The sequence below is a fragment of the Scleropages formosus genome, chromosome 12 (assembly GCF_900964775.1).
Source record: "Scleropages formosus chromosome 12, fSclFor1.1, whole genome shotgun sequence".
Lineage (NCBI taxonomy): Eukaryota > Metazoa > Chordata > Actinopteri > Osteoglossiformes > Osteoglossidae > Scleropages > Scleropages formosus.
Window position 1 is genome coordinate 27,763,349 of NC_041817.1, and position 22,513 is coordinate 27,785,861.

Here is a 22,513-nt window from a genome sequence, read left to right on the forward strand (position 1 = left end):
GACGGACTCCATGGGATCTGAGACTGACAGCCTCAAGTTCATCTAGGCAACCGCCTTCCTCCCACCGAACCGCGTTCATCACTGTCTCCGCTGCGATCGTATCTCTTCCTCCCTGCTCCGCAGCGGCAGCAAAATACAGCTCTAAAATCGACATTTAACCCCTTGTATTTCTCAGCGGACATGCATGGAGAAGATGGCAGCCTTCATTGGCTCAAAGTCTGATAACCGTAATGAACGCGTTACTTCTCACTAGGAAATGAATCTGCCGGAGATCTGATGCGGTAAATTCCAAATAAATTTGAATTCAAAATCTTACGACATTTTTCCAGTAATAATACATGTTGTAATAATAGTAGCAATAAAATGTAACAATTATGTCATCACAGTTTTTTGAAGTCTCATACTGTTCCCCATCAGACTGTCCTTCGAACTTACATTAAATTGGTGCTGTACAGATTTATGGAGATTATGCATAATTATCTCTCCCATTAACAGGCAACCAAGAACTTGCAGGCTTTCGGTGATGCGGCACGAAGTCGATTCGGGGAGATTTTCCATGCACAGTCAAGCTGCTCTGCTCACTGCAAAGGAAGTTTTGGAAGGAAATCTTTCCCCTTAAAATAGCGCAGGAAGTCATTTGGGAAGCCAAAAGAGCTTAACTGCTCTAGTCTCTCAGCTCCTTTGCTTCTGGGAAGCAAGTCTTAGCGGACCTCATTTTTGCTTTTTCTCAAGTGCCACTACAGACACAAAACAGAGTTTTGACTTTGAAATTCCTTGAGCAAGCCACTCGTTCAATTAAAAGTGAATACGTTATGTGTGAGGGTAAGTCTGGCTTTAAAAATCGGGAAGAGCCCTTGACTAAGTGTCTAATTTCATAAATATAATGATTGTCATTGCTAGAAGCCTCGTTTACACATTTAATAATATATCTGCCCTAAAATGGTCCCTTTTCAATTTGCTTGACATGGCTGAACTGATGAGAAAATGCATCCAAATTATATGTGGCAAATCAAAGCACAAAAAGACAGGAAAAATGACAGCATGAGTCTATAGATGGATTAAGAGTCCCATTGAGTAAGAAGCCTATGTACAGTAGGAGTATCGCCAGGCCATATCCTTGTGTGCCACAGAATTACAATTCCCATGGCTGCTCCCAGGGACTTAGTATGGTTAATAAGATCCAAAACATTCTAAATCCTCTTAAAAATATTGAGTGACGGTTGCCCTTAAGTCAAATTCGAAGTTTTAGACCGATGAGTGAGAAGCAGGAGAGGCGCTGGTATACTTATCTACAACTTCTCTGAAGCCTAATTTTATTGTGGAAACACCTTAACTAAGATGATAATTCACCATATCATTGGATTACATCTCTCAGCAGGTGTGGAATGCAGTTGGAGTCTATATTATGGCCTCAAGCATGTACAGCTAGTTATGAGACTATTGGTCTTAACAAATGGAATGCTTTGTGTGGGAGGATTCAGTTCTGGATATGCCCTGAGGGGCCTTTTGAGAACCAGGTCGTAATTACGGAACACAGCAAATAGCACCTCTTGTGTAATGACTAAAGTCCATTAGAAGCTAATATAACTTTCTCTTAAGACTTCTACAAAGTGAGCCTCAGCCATGCAATATAGGTCTTCTCACCAGATCCCATCAACTGTTCCCAGATCGATAACACTCAATAGCACATTACTGCTTCTTCGAAGATGGCTTGCATTCAGGGAGGCATTATAGCGCTGAAAAGGTTTGTTCCATAGCAAGTATTGTGACTGCTGACAAAGGGCTCTGGAAGGTGTGCTCCACAAAATATACCGTGCTTTACTTACATACAACCAAGAACAGACATGTAAGACATGTCCCTTCTGACCACAAAGACCAGTAGCCCACTACAGCCATCTGTGGACCAGAGACTCGTGATTATTAGTAATCACTACACCACTAGGAAACCATATTGGCAATCATTGTGTTTTCAGTTTAAAAATCAAAGGAAAATGATTTGTGAATGATCGTGCTTTTAAACATCTTGGATGTAAAAATATGTTCACTAAAAAAAATTGCTTTATTGCTTGACCAACTGAATATTGCGGTGAATCTAATTCACTTATATTGCGGTTTATTTTATCAAAATCTTAGCATATAGAAGAATGAGTTTACAGTCCTTGTTATGCCATTATGGTGAAAGTCCAAAATGTTCCATTACCAAGATCAGTATTTATATATATCTATATTGATCTTGAGTCTTTAATGTAACGCCAACACCATAAAAATGTTTGTGTGTCTATTTTAGACAGAGAAAATATATTAAAATATATTACCTTTCTTATTGTCTCTTACCTATTAGAAAATCCTTTGTGTGTCTGTATGGAAGATTACATGGCACCGACAGGAAAAAGGCAATCTTTAAATACATTGACATTTATGCCGGCTGTTACATCTGTAGCTGAAATGTGGTCGTTGTTTCCTTGTCCAGTGATTATTACCTTTTGCTATTACCAAAAAGGAGTTGGGGAGCAGAAAGAAATGGCAATTATTCGGAAAACAACCAGCAATTCTCCAAGGAGTAGATACTGAGAACTTGCTGGGATGGCGATGGAATTGGCCTTGTTTTTAGTGTTTCTCCGATTAATTCTGATTTTCCTCATCATGTCCTCCCTAGAGAAAGCGTTGAATAACAATATTCAGGGTCTGGAGTGTTTTCCGCTCTGAGTGTGGACAAAATTGGCAAGAGGCCCAAATCTAATTTGAGAGATCTTTTCTTCCTCAACTTTTCTCATTTTCTCATTCACTCCCTACTGCCAAAATAATAGCAGAAAATAGCCAACAGTCATTTTCACGTATCTGAAACAATTTTCTTTATTTACCTTCTTACTATTTGAAACGATTTCTATATTATTACTTAACGCAGGTCTTTCCTGCTCCAAGGTAACTAAATCAAGGTTCATGAAAACGAGAGAAAATGTGCACCATAAGCACAAATCTGTATTTGTATGGTATGGTGGGATATAAAGACAGATTTGAAATCAACAAAACAATGTTAAGGCCACAGTAAAATTCAAGTTATAAGAAAAATTGTATTGTTTATTAAAACTTTTTAAATAAAAGAAAGGAATAATTATGAGCTATATTTAATATAGATAAAAATTAACAGCACATGGAAAGCATCATCTTAATAGTATGTGCGCTGTACTGTATGGGTAATCTCCAGTACAATAAGGCAGAGAATAAGGAATAGTTTAAAAGTAGAAACAAAATCAGCCAATTTCACGCATATTTGCAGGAGAAATGGAATTTTCACACATTTGGCTCTTTTCATCTTATTTTAAATGTATAATCTCTAATATGAATGGTGGGACTGAAATCTCATAAGTGCCAGGACCGAAATCTCATAATCACCAGTCCAAATGTGTTGTTTGTTCCCATGCTTAAACTGCTTTGGAAAATTAGAGCACAGGATGCCAGCAGGAATGCCTCCACCCTGTGGACCATGACAGGCAAGCAGATTGAGCTACTTCCCCTTTTTGTCCCTAATGCATTACACACAACATCATTTATTTCTGTAAGGTCCACTCCAAAACAAGGGGAAGTTTTATAAAATGCTAAGGAGTAGCTTAAAAAATTCCCATGATTCCTCTTGCATTACCAGTACCTGATGATTTTGTATCCATGACAACAGAAACATTAAAATCTGGTGAGATTGGGAATAGGCCTTTTATCAGTGGATTCAGCCCAGATTCAGTGCGGGGCGCCAGCAAAGAAAATGACGAATGGGTTGTTTCCAAGAACTTCCTTATGCTATTATTGACACAAAACAGTAACACTTGAATTTTATAAGTGTAGGAAGTCGTTTTCATGCTTCAACAGCTTGAGCTCTTTGTCAGCAATGTTAGATATTTATATCTGTATTCTTCAAAAGAAAAAAAAGAGAAAAAAAAAAGCTTAACTAGGACATTTCAAGTTCTCTGTCATGCCCTTTGAGTGGCACGGAGCACCTACAACATTCACGCAAGAGCACAAACATTGTGTTCATTGTAGTGACTTCAATGTGCTACATAATAATCCAAGGTTGTGGTGATTGTACCACAAGACAGACACAGACCTGACCACGCTAGTAGCACCTGAACTCAAACTAAACAAGGAGAAACAAAAGAACATTAAAATCTTACAATCTCAAACCAGCCAAGAACTGTTAAAGACCAGACTGCAAATGAGAAGTTTGATCCAAGTTGTGAGACTGTCTTTAGCACACACAGTTTAGGGTGTTCATGTGTATTATCTCAGTAATGACACTACTGACACGAGTATTGAAAAGTGCAAATATGTGAGTCAGTAATGGGAGAACTGTGCATAATGCTTTCACTTATTCGCTCCATACCTTTCAAATGATATTTTAAATAACACTGATATCTTGAATACTTATGTAAAGACAAAATTTCCAAGTCTGGTTCCTGTGCAGTAACAGCGATGCATTAAATGACTGCCTTGTGTGAGAACGGACGACCAGCACCAGTCTGGTTTACTTCAGCTGAAATCCAGCAAGTCGGCTACTCCTCAGGAGGCCGCCTCTCATCTGCTACGCTTACCCCCAGGACCCCGTTGCTAGAGGGGGGATGGCCGTGCTCCAACTCATCAAACATGGGTCAGATAAAAGGGTCCCTCCGCCTGATTCTCCACAGTGGGGAGGAGGCAAGGGGTCGAGCTGGAGCACAGTCAGGACTCCCAGTTGATTCGTATCCAACTGTTCCAACCAGGGGCTTACTCTATGTTTTTTTTTTCAATGTCACAACAAAGTCTTAGTCGTTCCCTGTCACAGTGTCACTGGCATAGTGTGTGATAAGAGGGGGTGGCTATTAACCCACCCTGTAATTATGTTCATGTCCTATAAAGTACAAAGAATGTATATTTTAATTTTGATTGCAGTCTTTAGTTGCAATCCTTCATATATCTGAAAAATGTATTTGACTTCTCACCATAGCACTATTAATATAGATTTTTGGTGAAAGGGATTGAATTTTTTTTTTTTCCTGGCAATTGAAAAAAAAACATATTGCCTTTGAAATAAAAAAAAATGGCCAATGCAGTTTGAAAAAAAATCTAGAAACAGAGCTGGTCATAGGACTGGTTCGGTAGAATCCCACAACAAAGCTGTGTGTCTTGATGTATTGCTCACTCTGTCGGGTGTCTGTCTGCCTTTTCAGGTGTACTGTGAAGGAATCTGCTTGTATTGGATTTCAGCATTGCGACTTGTGCATCACCCTGTTTCATTCTAACTTGCAGGGCTTCAGCGTCAGTAAGGATGCTTCTTAGCATGCAGAGCAGATCTCTTCTGTTACATACAGGGGGTTGTCAAATTACATGAAAATGAGGGGAAAAATCACAAATTCCAGAGCCAAAGGCCTTCTATTGCTCCTCCAAAGGGTAGGTAAGTGTAGGCTAAGTCAAAGCTGGAAAAATTCTCCTTCTCTTATCTTTCCAATTAACCATCACTTGTGTCTTTGTTAGGGCAATCGGCCTTTTCCGTTCCAACTGACCTTAGATGGTAATGATCCAAAAGTCAAGATACCTCGATTCAGATTTACGAATATCTGAATATGCCAGTACCAGGCAGTATCCATGTGATTAACAGAAATAAATGGGCAGGAAAATTTAACATGTTTTTGTGTACGGATCTCAAACCACCCCTGCTTTGGAATACTGGATTTTTTTCTGGTTATATTCCAAAGTCACGGTGACTCAAGAAACGAAGATGTATGACATGGAGATGAAAATCCCTCCTCCTGGTGTAGTATGCTTGGTCACAGTAGTAACCCTGAATTGATACAGTAAAAATTACCCAGCTGTATCAATGGGTCGATAATTGCCAGTAGTTTTTTATATAGACCTGACATTGTAAGTGACATTCGACAAAAACATTAGCTACATAAATGTTATTACCATTATTATTAAGGCACAAGATGGTTAATATGACCTTTTTCTTTTTGTAATTTTTTTTGCTTACGTCCTCATGACATATAATTGTGAAGTAACATTTGTATAGTGTTATACAGAGACTTTCAGAATCATTGGTACCTTTCACTAATATTAATAAAATAAGCAGTCTAAGACAAACAGTTTCATTTTTGTTTTTTCTTTTGACTAATTTAGAGGATCCAATAATTTTGGGACCAGTATTTCCAAAAAACAGGAGAGGGTGCAGTGGCACAGTGGGTTTGACCAGGTCCTGCTCTCTGTTGGGTCTGGGGTTCAAGTCCTGCTTGGGGTGCTTTGCAATGGAGCGGTGACCTGTCCTGGGTGTGTCCCTTCCCCCTCCAGCCTTGTGCCCTCTGTTGGCCGGTTAGGCTCCGGCTCGCTGCAATCCCGCATGGGCCAAGCAGTGTCAGACTGTGTGTGTGTATTTCTGAAAACACTATTGCTGATGTATGAAAAACCAACCACTCGTCTGGTGCAAGGCCACAGCAGACAGGGCACCCCAAGCAGGACTCGAACCCTGGCCCTGCCACACAGCAGGCACTGGCCAAACCCACTACATCACTTTGCACCCCATGATGCATGGATATTTGTTTGAAAAAATTCACTTGAATGAAGCCCCAAAACTCAGCTTTGCTGATCTTTTTCTTCCTGATAACACACCACTGTTTATCTCTGCTCTTTGTTTTACAGTTTTTTTCTCCATCTTTACAGAAAGTTCCGGTATTTTTGGAGGCCAATTGTATATTGTCACTTGCACCATATGGCACACAGAGCAAGCAACAGGTGATCAGCCTACAGCTTGTTTCACATGGGAGAAACACAGCAGAGCTCAAACTATAACAAGGTTTTCATCACCAGTGTGAGATTTGCAGCTGAACTGATTGCACGCTGTGACTAAGTTACTGGAAATCACCCCGATCCCAGATCCCCGCGCTCTGCTAATGAAGGGTTTTGTTCCCGAAGAGTGCACGATCAGAGTTTTCTTAAACGGTATCTGATCGAGTTGCACCACCGATGCGGAGGGATTCTGCTGACAGGGGCCAAAGCGGCACTTTTTTCAAATGGACAATTACATGGGCTTCAACGCGGAAATGAGTAGCTGCGCGGTCGTTCCGTTCCCACCGCATTAAAGCGGCTCGGAACGCGGAGCCACTGCCGAGCTGGACAAGGTTATTGTATTCCGTACCGGCTGGAGTGTAAAACAAGGTGGGAGAGAGATTTCCATATAAATGATTACTGCCCCACGTGCTTTAAAGGAGCCCGTGCAGAAAGCATTTGTACCTCCAAAACAAGGCCAGCGCAGTTCAACCACGGTGGAGCGTGAAAACAAACAAGAGCAAAAGCAATTGATTTGCCTCTTTTCATTTTCTGCACAGATCGAGATTGTTTTGCAGGAAAAAGATATGAAGATTTATCACCATATGGTTGCCTTTATCGCTCTTCTTGTTCATTCAGATGTCATGTCTGGTGCCCGCAGGGGACGTTGCTGCTAAGCAATGCTTTTGTATCAGGTGACAATTGAGCCGGAGCGTGTCGCTGATGGCATCTCCATGTGGCGCGATGCAAGACACCGGCAGCTGTGTTGACAGCTACGTCCTCTCACAATAATTTGCAATAAAGAGGCCACGGCAAAGGGGCACAGCTCAGAGGTGCAGATGCACGTCTCCAGAAGGACGGACACACACACACACACACACACACACACACACACACACACACACACACACACACACACACACACACACACACACACACACACACACACACACACACACCTCAGGTTCTGTTCAGTGGCACAACACATTCACATTTGCTCCTTTATCTAATTCTTTCCACCAAGAACTTACAGTATCAGTTCAGGGTCAGTACCTCAATCAGGGCTACTACAGCACGAGTGAAACCAGCATTTGAATACAAGGTGACAGCTCTAACCGCAGCACCACCTGCTGCCCCTAGGTACACGTGTGCCCGGTGATCTGAGTGCACCTCCTCTCCCACATCTTCTCAGGAGACCGTGGCTGGCAGCAGATGTGTACTCGCCACCGGTATCCGGCACACGGACACAAAACCACTCACTCATTATACATCTGACAGCACCTCTCTGGGGCTACACTTACACACTCCCTCACACACATACAGCTTTCTGTTTTCCCTTTTCTACTTTTTCTTCCAGGCGGCTGGCGAGACACATATCGGCATGTTCACCGGCACCGTCGCGCACCGCGCCGGACGCAGGGACGAGCGCCATGGATTTCCAGTCATACGGCATTAGCCTCGGCTGTCTGGTTTGGTTTTCTTACACGTTCTCTCACACCTTCTGGGTGCGCTAGACAGAGAGCGAGAGAGAGAGAGAGAGAGAGAGAGAGAGAGAGAGAGAGAGAGAGAGAGAGAGAGAGCAGGTCTGCGGTGTGTTGTTCTCAGGAGCTCGCCACTCAGACTGTCAGGCGAGGTTCCTTTCGGAGCAGCTCTGAGACGCTTCTCCGGTCCTCCTCCTCTCATCTTCCAACAACAGCGACGGGACAGTTGGGAGTTGCTGAGGACTCATCTGGGGGCCGCCGTCTACCGACACGACTCGTCATCGGGCAGCCCCAGAGAGGCATGTCGGCTGCGCACAAGTTTATTTCGTATGTCCATGTTGCTAACACTCTGTGGCAGAAACATCAGCGGTACCTTCGTTTGCACATTTACATTCATTGATGGACAGCGTCATTGAAAGCAAACAGAAACAAAAACACGTCTGAGCTCTACAGACAGGTGCCGACAGCAGCGGAATTACTCTCCTCGCTCACGTCTTTTCTCATGTATCTCCCATTAAGAGGAGGGTCATCCTTTCACAAATATGTGGATGACCAAAGCCTCTCACGTTGTCCCACTGGAATCCAAATGAACTTTTCATCTGCATGACAACTGGCCTGCTCTCTGGTGGGTCTTGGGTTCGAGTCCCGCTTAGGGCGCCTTGCGACGGACTGGCGTCCCATCCTGGTTGTGTCCCCTCCCCCTTCGGCCTTGCGCCGTATGTCGCAGGGTTAGACTCCGGCTCGCTGAGACTCCACACGGGACAAGCAGTTGTAGACTGTGTGCGCGTGTGTGTGTGTGTGTGTGTGGGGGGGACATCTGAACACCCTTTTGGAACCCTTTAGAGAATACTGTGTGATCACACCTGGGAAGTACTGTAACCTTTTGACGCTCCACCCGTTCCCTACCTGTGCATATCTGACTTCTCAGTGTACTCTATGTTGCCGTGAGCTTGTAATGTTTGTGAAATTTATAAGAGCGCTTCAAGGTCCCAGGATCAAATCCCACCTCTTGCTCCAGTGCCCTTGATCAACACACTTGACACCCTGGATTGGTGTGAAATTAATCAGCTTGTATGAACAGCACAGTCAATGTAAGTAGCTTTACATTGTAAATGACTTTGAAGAAAATAATAATAATAATAGTTCGAAATCATAATAGTAATAATTAGGGCGGACGGAGAGCGGAATGTGTCGACTCGGGGCCCCGGAGGCCCTCACACACGGTAAACAGCCGCAGGTTAATAGCTGCCGTTGCCGCAGCTCCCTGTGACATTACAGGAGACGGCACATCATTAACCGCTCTGAACCCGCATCCACGTTTCCGGGAGTAATGCGGTGCCGGAGTACTTTCTGGACACGTCTGAGAATAAAACCATCATTTGCTGCGCAGGCACAGTTAATCATAAAGGAAAGAAGACGGTCCTCATAACGTATTTCAGTCACGCTTATTTGAGAGGATTATATAAAAATGAGTCCAAGTTGAAAGGGTCAGAGATTCCCTTGTTTTCTCATTTGCTCTGGCAACAAGTGAGTGGGACGAAATGTCAGCACCGTGAGCATTTTCCTCCAGATCAATATCCTTCTCTCGTATTGTATTCCGGAGGGATGTGGACATGGGGCGTAAGAAACTTCTGAAGCTGAAATCAAACAAATACATTTACCGTGTTTATTTTTAGTGCCGCACACGGTAATTTCACTAATATGTCCTATTTCTTTTAGTACGGCATTTTATTTTACAAACCGATTCCGTGATCGACGGGATGCATCAGCAGGCCGAATCCTACATTACATGGGTGCCAGCTCAGTTCTGTACCGTCCACATCGGTGCAGCATCAGGTCCTGCCTTCATTCATCTTGAACTTTATTTTAGACGCTGTGGTTCTGAGGGGGGGATTTTAGAGACTCGTCTTCGCAGCGGAACAGGGTCATCGGGTCCCTGGAAGGAAAGTGAAGACATCTTCGTCCAAATGCGCCGTGACCCTTTTCCCGCCTTCGGCCCCAAAAGTCACACCAGAACTGTCACGTCGCCCGGCTGCGGCATCATAATATACCCATCATCCCAGTTTGCCACGAGAAGAAGGGCAGCCGCTCCACGTGGCGGGACAGCGCCTGCTCCGCAGTATCGATCGCTGCGGCCCACGGCTCCGGCGTCCGCCTTCATCCCGCCGAGGGATGCGCCACCCATGGAAACGATTCGTTCTAATTATGGGGACGCTGAGCTCGCATCGCGGGCGCCGCGGCAACTGACAGAGCCTCGGGGCCGCGTTCCCGAGCAGCCTGGCAGTCGGAGAGAAGGGGCACAGCACCACCTATTGGCCAGCCGGAGAAGGACCCGCTCTCTCGCGTTCCGTCTTTCCCGAGGAGCAGGTCCACTTTTGACATTTTATCGGCGCGAAATTGGCCGAACAATTGCACAAATGAGTAACTCCCATACAGTCTCAGAGTGTGTGTGAAAGTGTCTGGTAGAGCTTCTCTCGCTCACTCACCTTCCTCAACCGCTTACGCGGGTCAGGGTCACAGGCGTCCGAGCCTTATCCTAAAAACAGAGCACAAAGCAAAGTAGGGGACACCCTGGATGGGGTACCAGTCATACACGCACTCATTCGCTCACACACGCACACACACACACTGCGGATGATTTAGAGCTACCAGTCAAGCTTACGCATGTCTTTGGACCAAGTGTTGTATATAATAAGAAGATATTCATCCATTCATTATGAACAGCTACTTGCCCAACCAAATAGATAGATAGATAGATAGATAGATAGATAGGAAACCTGAAAAAAAATTCCTCCTTTTCCTTTCTATGTGTCTTCTTCTCCAAATCTGTAAACACGAGAATGAGCCATATTCTGTAAGAAGAGTGTTGTTTTAATTGAGACACCCATGACCACATGAGGGAAATGGTTGACCGGAGGCACCGTTTTAATCAGTCGTGGCTCTTTTGGTCCCTGAGGGCAGGATGGAGAAGCATCTCCCCGACGAAGTGAACTTGTCAGCGCTTTCAATTCACCCCGAGCGCCAAAGCCTCGTGTCCACGGAGTGTGATAAGAGGACCATCTGTAGCAGAGCCCCTGGGAGAGCGATAAGGGCCGATACGGAGCCTGTCCTGCGCGGCCCCGAGGAAACCGGCGCATGCGGATGCAGTGCTCTGTCGCTCTGTTGAACACGAGCGGAGAACTGCGGACTGGAGATCGCCTCCTGCTGGAGGGATCATGCAGAGTCAAGACGGCGTTTGAGTAACTCTACAGAAGACACGCTAAGGAAGAGACCTCTGACGTCACCAAAGGAGAGTTCCGGAGGACACCCGATAGCATCAGTGTTAGGCTCAGTCGAAGTTCGGCACCAAAAACCCTAATCTAACCCTAACTCTGAACCGAACCCTAACCCTAACCTTAATGGCCAACATCACATTCTTCGTTTTTAGCCCTTGCTCTCTCAGTCCAAATGAGCTTTCTACTCCTACAGAGCACATGTCACCGCTTTGTTTGTCATCATATTTAGCATTGAACAATTGGGACACATTTTCAACCGGTGTAAAGACTGTTTTTCGGCCCGTCTCCTCCACACAGAGTGCGCTGTCACCCTGCAGGAAGCGGATTTCAGCGCCTAATAAAAGCGTTGTCACCGTAATTGCCAGTCATCGGCGAAAAAGAACCGCGGTGGCGTTTGCCTTTCTTGTGCTGCCAGTCAAACGGGCGCTGAGCGTCAGGACGCGCAATGCAGCGTGTGTGTGTGTGTGTGTGTGTGTGTGTGTGTGTGTGTGTGTGTGTGTGTGTGTTTGTGTGTTTGTGTGTGTGTTTGTGTGTGTGTGCGTGCGCACGCGCGCGCAAACGAGGAACGTTTCTGACGCTGACTGTGGACGGGGAAACGGCCCAGGAAGAGCGGACTCCCTCAAAAGTAACGTCGCGGCAGCGGAGACGCCAAGAGACATCTCCGACGCCCCGCCATCCCCACCCCGAGGAAAATGCTGCTCTTGAGCGAGTGATTGTGCTTTTCTTTTTTTTCTTTCATTAGGATGGAGTTACGTGCCTTTTTTCCACAGTCACTCTCCGCACTTTGCTTCACACTGGCATTTTAAGGCTCCGAGCGAATTGTTCCCTGAGTTTTATCCATATTCGACGAGCTAAAAGTGCGTTTTCTTCCCTTGCATGATGGGATGGAAATGTTTGCTTCAAGAAGAGAAACCAATGCCACGTTCTGATTGGCCCTCCGGGCGGTTCGGCCTTTTGTCAGTCCACGGTCTCTCTCCCCCTGCGGGGCCACTTTTTCGCCCACCGAGCGAGCGACTCGTTTGGTCAGGTAAGAGCAAGTGGAAAAACAGCAAGCTGATCACTCCCTGGGAGCAAATACTGCACAGATCACGTGGAACGGAATGACCTTCCATCTCCGAACAGTGCCGTCAATTTATTACCTCTCATTTATCTCGCTCCTTTCTCCGACTTGGAACGTGAGCTTTATACGCTAAGCTGCTTCCACCGAATTACAGCAGGGTAACTTTTACCGCATCGGTTCAGGGTAAGGACCATGATCAAGGGGACTGCAGCAAGTGCCAGATTTGAACCCAGCACTGGAACCCGCCTGGAACCGCATCCCTTATCGGTCCAACACGAGCGACTCGTGTCCGCGGGGGGTCTTACTTTATTGGCGAAGGGCTCGTGAGGTTAATTCAAGTGCTTTGACTCAGTGCATAATTATTATGAGCATCTTTGACTTGTGCGGGCAAAATGTGCGCTAAAGACATTTGTCTTTCACAGCCCTACTTGCGACCAAACTCTAATGGTCTTTGGCTCCTGCTGCCTTGTACATTATCTGCCTGGTAACCCTGACGCTTAATTGATTTCAATTTCCAATTAGTCTTGAGCCAGTGAGCGCTTTTATTTTAGCCCATTTTGTCCACATTAAACTCAATTACAAAATTACCGATTCCGTCTACGGCCTTTCACTTGGAGCATAAACAAACGCAAATGGCTTGTGAAGAGGCGAAGGGAAGGCGATGCGGAGGGAGGGCGGCGGAACGGCGGCTTCTCCGTTTATGCAAGCAGGCTATTGACACATGAAATATTAAAAACCAGCTGAAAGGGAAAAGGCAGAAGAGGGACTCAGATATCGAGTTAGACTTTAATATGAGTCGCGTGGCAAAGGGAACAACGGTCACATCGAGAAAGAACGCGTTCACCGTGGAAAAGAGACTTCTATACCCTCGCAGTTCTAGAACATTCTACACACTAAAGTTTCACACCGCAGGAACGTTACGCTGGTTATTAATAAAAGACCTTTATGGTTCTGTAAGCATTAAAAGGACCTGCCGGTTCCAGATGTACCGGTCTTCTCCCGAAGGGGACGCGGTCGGTCCACCCCGGTCACCAGCGGTACGTGTCGCTCCGCACACAGGCGCCGCTCCCTCTGCACTGGAACTTGGCCTTTGGGGGAGGGACCGTGACACATATTTTAGCGCACGTCCCTGGTCGTGTGCGTGCGCACGTGTCAGTGCGTCTCAGCAACGCCGTGAGTGTATGATGCAGATAAGGGTCGGTGACGTGTGTGAGGATGGAAGACAATGGGTCGCGACAACACGACCACGCGAACCTGGGCGTGTGTCTGTTTTGCTAACCTTCGGGGGACATCCTCACCGTACAAGCACCTCTCAGAAGTTTGTCGTCTTGAAAATAAATGTGACTAAATAAAGCTGCAGAAACCCTTTTTTTGTTACCGTCACAGTCGTCGTCTTTATGACTTTTTGGGGGCTGTGGTTTGGAGACTGTGTGCAGAACACAGGAAACCAGAAGAGACCTCAGTCGAAACGCTCATCATTATTGCTATAATTAATTTGATGATGATGATGATCTTTCCGGAACACACAGTCCTTAAAGTACACAGGGTTTGCGAAAGATGCTGGCGCTTCAGCTGAACGTGAGACGACTGCGAGGACGGCCTTTTATTTTCCCAGGTGTTTGCAGGTTCATGGACTGGTGTGAGTTCAGTTCATGTGAAACACATCATTCCCAGGCGGCACCGCATCCCGCAAACTGTTCCGCGAGATTAAACAAAGGAAATTAAATGCGGCCCAGTCATGGACAGCTGTTCACACACTGCGCGCCTGGGATAGGCTCCGCACCACCGCGACCCTGCGTTGGACAAGTTGCTCTTGATTATGAATAAAGAGATAAATTAAAGATGTATGACTTATTTCATGTCACCAAACTGACCAATTTCACCTCATTGTTATGATCTCGTGTATTTACCTTACACTTTTCTCCAGTCACTTGCAATGCTGCTTGTAAATGACTGAAACTGATTGTCATTTATTTAATTTATGTATTAATCATTTTAATCATCTGTTTACTTTTTTAGTATTCAAAGTACTATTTGTAGTCTTGTTTTTGTATACTCTGTACGTTATTTATTTTTTCTGTAATTCTGTTTCTCTGTAAATACTGGAGGCACCTAGAACCACAGGAAAGTCCTTGTGTGCATCAGCACACTGGCCAATAAACCCCATTATGATTCTGATTCTGATTTAGATTGTACAGTAATTTTTACTGTATCCATTTAGGATAAGTACATCAATGAAGGGAACTGTGTCAGGTTTGGGCATTCATATCCAGGCTCTAGAATTCAAATCTCCACTTTATTAATTTGCTTAGTTGATAGATTAATATACTTTTGAAGTCACCCTGTGAGGACTGATAAAAAGCATGTGCATAATTATATTTATGCACATTATATAATGATTACTTATTATTATTATCACTTTCAATATGAAATGAAAGCCATATATGAATGCACAATAAAACCAAACGTGAAAAATCAGAGTTTTAGTAAGATGAGAATTCTGCCTCCCGATGAGCTTCACGTAATTTCTCATCATGACCATGAAAGGCTTTTTGTTTATTCTTTTAATCCCAAATACGTACACAAACACAGCAGTAGAGCTCGCGAAAGAACAATGATCCATTCGATCGATGCGATCGCTGAGGCGCCGGAGGAATCAAGGTGGAGCCGTCGCTTGACATGTGACACGTATGGAACTGATTTATTGCTCCATCCCAACCGCATGTGCATGTGAATGTGGTATCGGGGCCTCGCACCCTCATTTCATTCCCTGTTTGTCTCCCACAGTTTCAGCCCAATAAGCAAGACCCATTAAGTTCTCCACCTCTGGGCCTCATTATTTGAGATGAGTCAGGCAGTTGCTGCTCAAGATCCCGGTATGGAGTTACACTTTGTTCAAACATTAAAGCACAATGTGAAAAGCAACAAAATAATTAATTACCTCTTTTTTACACACGTACAGCAGTCACTTAACACAGCTACCAGTATACAAACTGACTCCTAAAGGAAGTTTTAACTTTTACTTTATAATAAAATAAAGAGGAAAAACTGACTGCATCTATCCATTTCAGGGTCACGGTGGTACAGGACCTATCCCGGACGCATGCAAAGTGAAGCAGAGCCCAGGAGCTGCGAGGCACCAGTGCTACCTACTGTGCCGGCCTCACGCTCGCATGCATTTTTTCATTTTTCATTTCATTTAGTTTTTTAATGAATTAAATGTTTCAGAAACTATCACTCAGTACACACAAACAGATGTGGCACCAAATGCAGCACTTTCAACTACTGTGTTATTTGCATACGACAAGCTGAAAGATTTATCACAAAGTGCAGGATAAAGGTAGGACTGAAAAGCAGGAAATGTGTAAGATGTTAACTGGTTTTATGAAAACCTTGTATGAAATGTTATAAAACCTTTATTTTTTACTGGATCTGACGGCAGAGTCAAAGGCATTTTCTATTGGACCTGTCGTGTGAGGAAACTCCCGCTGCCTTTCGCTGGAGCTCAGAAGACACACGACACGAAATCCTGAGAGACGGATCCACTTTGAATCATCAAAAGAGAGCATAAACTATGCCTCTTTTAACATGTCCCCATATTTTCATTTTTTTATTCATGAATTCAACTGATATCTTTACAAAACGCTCTTTAAATGAAAAAGTCTGATTTTTTTTATGTTATATATAAATATATATATTTTTTAACTGTAAGCTACTTTTTAGACTTAGTTTTTTTCGATCTTCAGCTCTTTTCAGTTCCATTTCTTGTGCTGTTCACAGGCCTCCCACGCCAACCACTGAGTTGAAACACAAATTTAAAAAGCTAAGGAGACAGTGACACGCTGCGTTTTTATATTAATGCGACTTCAAGGTGTGACGTGTCGCACTTTTAGCAAAACCTATTCTTTCAGGTATTGTTCGGAGGGAAAAGTCATTTCTGAAAAACATTTAAAACATTAAACGAAGTGTGAGGTTCTTCTGTTTCCTTCACGACCACGACGTGAGCCACACCATCTGACTGCTGCTTTAGAGATTAATTTGTCAAAGACGTTGTGGTCGGAGCGGCGGAAGGCCCACTTACCACACGTTGACAGCACAGAGGCGGCTAACGAAGCATGTAATGTGGCATGTTCTCTGTGATGGGGGGTTAAATTATCTGTGTTTTTTTTTCCTGTCATTTGGAGCCTCAAGGTGAATCCCGAACCATCCAAAAGCTCAGGGAGAACTCATTTTGCCACCCAGCCAGCGGGCGCTCATAACCACTCGCCGCGACGAGACGCAGCGGAACGTGACAGAATCCGCTGAGCTCTGGCATTCGGGGCTTTATTTGCGATAAGGGTTCCCAAACATGGGAGACGGGGAGTGTGTGCACGTGCACGGTTGTGTGTGTGTGTGTGTGTGTGTGAGGTTCTTTGGATTAAAGCTGGAACATCCAAAATAATGAGCGCCTCCCAGGGGGAGGGGGACTAATGGATTTGTGCGCTGCGATCTGGCCCTCGGCTCGGCTCTGCCGGTCCGTCTCCGGATGCCTCCCCAGACTAGGTAATCGCGTTTGGGTGCGGCTGCCACCGCCTGGCATGGGTGCCGCGTCTCAGCCCGAGCAATTAGAGTAATCGCCAGATGGATGCGAAAGAGACCGATGGGCTCGACAGCACCGCGCGGATCTCTCAGCACCTGAAATGGACTTTCATGTTGTCAGCATTAAACGGGCAGCGTCTCACTGCAGCCACAATAAAAATGATTAAAGAAAAGCTGATCTAACGCTTTGTGCGAGCCATGCCGGCTTTTACGGAGGATTAGCCGCGAGGAAGGTGAAAAGGTTACGCGTAATGAGCGTTACGGCCTTCTGCAGGCATTATGCTAATCGGGCGAGCCCCTGTCCATAGCCGTGATGCAACGGGGCTGGGAAGTGACGCGGCGCCTTCATTAAAATACAGCAGACGTCTGCATCGCAGCACCGTGCCGCTGTCTGAACGTGGAGATGCGAGGGGTGTGAGCCCATTTTAAGAAATGGGCTTTCCTCAGTTTACGAGCCTAATTTGTTTTTTGAAATTCGTTAGTTTGGCGGAAATTTCTAAACTGAAATGGCAAATAATGTTATTTATTATAGGGAGAATTGTAACTCGTTCCAATTAGGACCCAAGTTCACCTAAGAATCTACAGAGAAACCAATATATAAGAAGAAATATTATTGCCTCTCTATGTGTTGCATATATGGCAAAAAAGGGAGGATTATTAGAGAAAAATTATACAAATATTTTTAAAAATTGGTCCTATTATAAATTATACTAAACGCAATCAATAACCGAGTTCATTAGTTAGCTAGTCAAAGAAAATGGAGAATCAAGAAGGAGACTAGCTAGCAAACAAGTCCGATTAGTTTGATTATTCATAGTAGATAACCACAACTCTGCACCAGCCACCACCCTGGGGGAACGTATCAACTCATACAGTATCACCAGAGAGCTATAAACTCCAAGCCAGTTCAAAATGAAACGCCGACCAAAAAAGTTCCCAAAAATTGATGTACGGATACCACTGTAAGTAGTGTATCTAGCAGTGTAAGTCACCGCGGTGAATAGGGTGTGTGGGCTGATAACTCTATATAGAGTTCATTGGAAGTCGCTTTGGAGAAAAAAAGCATCTGCTGAATAAATAAATGTAAAAAATTAACTAGGTGTAACTAGAACTCATATGCAGACAAATGTTTGGATCTGCAATAATATTGATCATGAATCAGATTTTAAAGGAATTAGTTCATTGGTTTTGCAAAAGTCAAGACTGATAACTGGAACATTTAAAAAGCAGGGAATGGGAGCATATGCGTTACACTCATGTTGCTAAGGCTGTTTTTCTTTGAGCATCATCGTGAAGATGAATCAAAGATGCTTGGAAAGTTGCCGTTGCTCTTGAGTAACTGACAAGAGACGAGTGAAATATTCATGGATAAACAAACCAGTTTTCCCCATGGATACCTTTCATCTCTATTATGCTCACAATATAAGGCAAGGCTTTGCATTTTTTCGTAGTAATTAATATAATAGCCCGGACAATTGAAGAACATCTGGCTCCTCGGCAGACAGCAAGCCGAATGTCTGAGGGCCTGATAATGAACATCAATTTCATTTTTAAAGGAAACGGCAGCAATTAAAAAGTCATTTTGATTACTGCTCGCCTTCCCCTATTTACCGTGCAATAAGTCAGCAGGATGAGGTGCCACGGAGGGTTTGGAGTGGGACCCACGCAGCACGGTGTCACATCTTGCAACTGGCTCATGTCATCGCAACAGTTCTTAGTTTGCTTCCGATGTGGTTCCTTTTGGATAAATGGCAACTGAAGGCTGTGAGTTCACTGTGACCACCTGGTGAGCAGCGTGAGCCCAGAGTGCCCTTCGCTCCCAAACGTTCTCCTACCTTTTGTCGTCTGGCCGGGCTCGAATCGTGGGCATTGTTTACCGCGCCAGGCGGACCGGCTGGAAATGAAAATGTTGTGAAGGGACTTTGAAATAGCAGAATAAAACGAGCCATTTCACACAGTACCTGCTGTTAGAAATATGTTTGTAGTTTGTGGGCATTAAAGGCACTGTAAGCATGCCAGAAAACATGTTTTTTTAAAGCCGCATAAAGAGTTGCAACACAGGAACGAGTCCCTGGAGTGGAGCTGCGTTTGTACTCTGGAGCAACGTCTTAAAATTCAAACTGATCCAGTACAGTAAGAAACGTCTCTTGCGTTCGATGACATGGTACATTTAAAGGTGATTTCTTAAAATAGGTGCAGCAGTTGGCAAAGTAGCAAAGTCACGACCCTTGGAAGTGAATGACCCGGGTTTCAATCTCACATCCTGCTGTGTTACCGTTGATCAAGCTACCCTGAACTGATACAGTAAAAATTACCAAGCTGTGTAAACTGGTAAATGAGTGTAAGAAGCAGCGTAAAAACTAACCACTGTAAGCCACTGGTGGAGAAAACTGTCAGATAAATGAATAAATAAATAATAATAGGAGCATGAGTATGACAGGATAACTGTGTCAGCAAATGAAGAGAACAGACCACTCGTGTGTTGTTCGTGGAAAGAGAGGGGAGTGGAAGTAGTTCATCATTTGTCTTCTGTCAAAAACCTATTTGGATTGTGAGTATAGGGAGAACATGCAAATTCCACACATGCTGAGCTGGACTTGATCCTATACCCAGATGTGCAGCTCAGACATTGCAAGGCACCATCAGCGCTACCCGCTGCACCGCAACACAAGTCTCGTACTTCGCAAAGGGCACCGGTGTTTCCATTTTGTTTGCAACTCCAGGTTACGGACGACTAGCGGGCTTCGGCCATTGGTGTCAGAAGTCTGTGAAAGTCCATGAAAGTCCATCAGACATGGTCGCGAGCAGAGCAGGTTCAGCTTCGGAACAGAAGAAAGACAGCAGAAAAACATCTAAGACTGGAATCAGCTACCAGGAATCACTAAAGGACCCAAACAAACTCCAGAATCATGAAGCAGATAAGAAACCGATGATGACTTCTTGACAACAGTCCAAGGATTCAAGACACAGTTCTGGAGACTCAACCTGCTGGGTTTTATACAACCCGGGGCGCTCCCTGCACCCACTTCATCAATCAGAGGTCAATGAGATCTTTCTGGATGGCCTCCTGGACTGCTGAACGTGGTACTGCCCCCTATGGGTCAGCAGGAGTGGTGACAAAAGTGACTCTCAGGAGAACTCAGCCCAGTTTTCCAGCATTCATTAATACTCCAACCGTGCTGCCAGAAGCAGGCGATCCATTCCAAGTCATGTGGTTTTCTTTTTCCATCAAGGCATCACCTTCACGTCTGTGATGGATGACATCATCAGCAAGACGTGCGCAAAACATCGGTCAAAATAAAGATCAGAGGAAGTGACTCATTTGAACCAGTCACAAGAGCCCGGTGTGCCGACGAGCGTTCGCACCTGTGTTCTATTATAACTGGACTGTGTGCATTGAACGACCAGCCTGGTCTGAGCAGCGAACCAGGCCAACTCACCCTGGCAGTAGATGTAACAGCGGTTAGAGCAGAAAAATGACGTTAACTAATTATTAGTCATCATTTGTCTGACACGTATCTCCAAAGTTACTTACAGTGTGAGGTTTGTACACTGTATAAATATGCTGATTTACTTGGGTCATTTTTAAGGTACCAGTTCTGGATGAGTACAGTACCTTGATCAACGGTACTATAGCTGGACAGGAGATTTGAACCAAGGACATTGGTTACACAGTGACAGCTCTAATTACCAAGCCTTTTTTTAGGGTTAGGGTGGATTAGTAAATATACTTGTAGGAACTGCAGTGGAGTCAGTACTGTCGTCATCATTATTATTATTATTATTATTATTATTATGCACTTTCGTACTACAATGGGAGTGGGATTCAAATCCAGACCCTTCCGATTGCAAGGTAGCAGCTCTGACCACTTAACCACCTGTTGGCCAGAGTAATATGACACGTTGGACCAGAAACGTTACAGTAATGGGAAGGGCTGCTGTTGGAGTAAGAACTCTACGAAAAGACAAGGCCAGTAGAAACACAGTAACTGTCCCGTTTCTAACCTGAATGCGCACTGGAAGTCATTAACATGCATCTCACAGCCTTTCCCAAATCCGTACAAATCTCCACCTTGAATAATAGATTTGAAATGGGGAAGGAGATCCCTGCAGCCTCCGAGGTTATAAAAGTGGGTGGGAAAGTTTGGCTGCTAATGGAGTACGATTGGTTCCTCTCCGGCCTGCGGTGGAGAAACTTTCGTGCGAGAGCTGAAATGCGCTGTAATTATTCTGCTTTTCATGCCACTTATTATTCAAATGCAGCTTGGCGTTGGAGTGAAATTCAAATGTGGCCTTAATGTATTCTTTCCTCACACGTGTGATGGAGATGCAAGTGAACGCTCTTAATGTGTTCTCGTGGACATTCCTTCCCTTGGTGTTTCACTTCAGCTCAGACATTCGTACTGTTGTGGGATATTTTTGAATTTGGTATTAAACAGAGATCCATCCCACCACAGACGCATTCATCCAATTTCAATAACTGCTTGTCCTGAGCAGGGTCGCCATGATCCAGAGCCTATCCCGGAAGCATTGGAAGTAAGGCTGTACATAATCTGGATGGGATGGGAGTCTATTGCAGGGTAAATTACATTAATTTCTGTGAATTTTGGTTGTTTGTGTGACTTTTAACTAATTAACTATTGCTCAGTATTGTTGATTAAAAGTAAATGTGTTGCCTCTTAAATAATGAAAACATAAAATTAAATATGCTGACCAACGTAGTGGTCACCTGGTAGCGTAGTGGTTCGAGTGGCTACTTTGACAGTAAAGGTTCCTGGTTCAAATCTTACCTCCGTTTGTAGTACCCTTGAGCATGGCACGTACCTTAAAAATTTTTTTTCACATTTTCAGAACCGCTTGTCCCATACAGGGTCATGGAGCCCACCCGGTAACACAGAGCGTAAGGCCGGAGGGGGAGGGAACACACCCAAGACAGGACGCCAGTCCATCGCAAGGCACCCCAAGCGGGATTCAAACCCCAGACCCACTGGAGAGCAGGACTATGGTCCAACCCACTGCGCCACCGCACCCCCTACCTTAAAAATGCTTTAGTAAAATTACCCAGCTATAAAAATGGGTAAATATTTGTAAGTTGTTTCAAAGAAACATCTCAGATAAATTAATAAATACACTTGTCGTCTGAAAGGTGAATCTTGCCTGCGCTGACACACACTTACACACAGATTCTCATCCTTCTGAAGAGTGAGCTCAGTACATGGAAGACACTTCTGGTTCACACAGCATTTCATGTTTATTGATGTATCATCACTGTACCACAGGGGGTACACTATGAAAAAAGTCTCAGCTCCCTCAGTGATTGTCACTGTTCCCCAAAC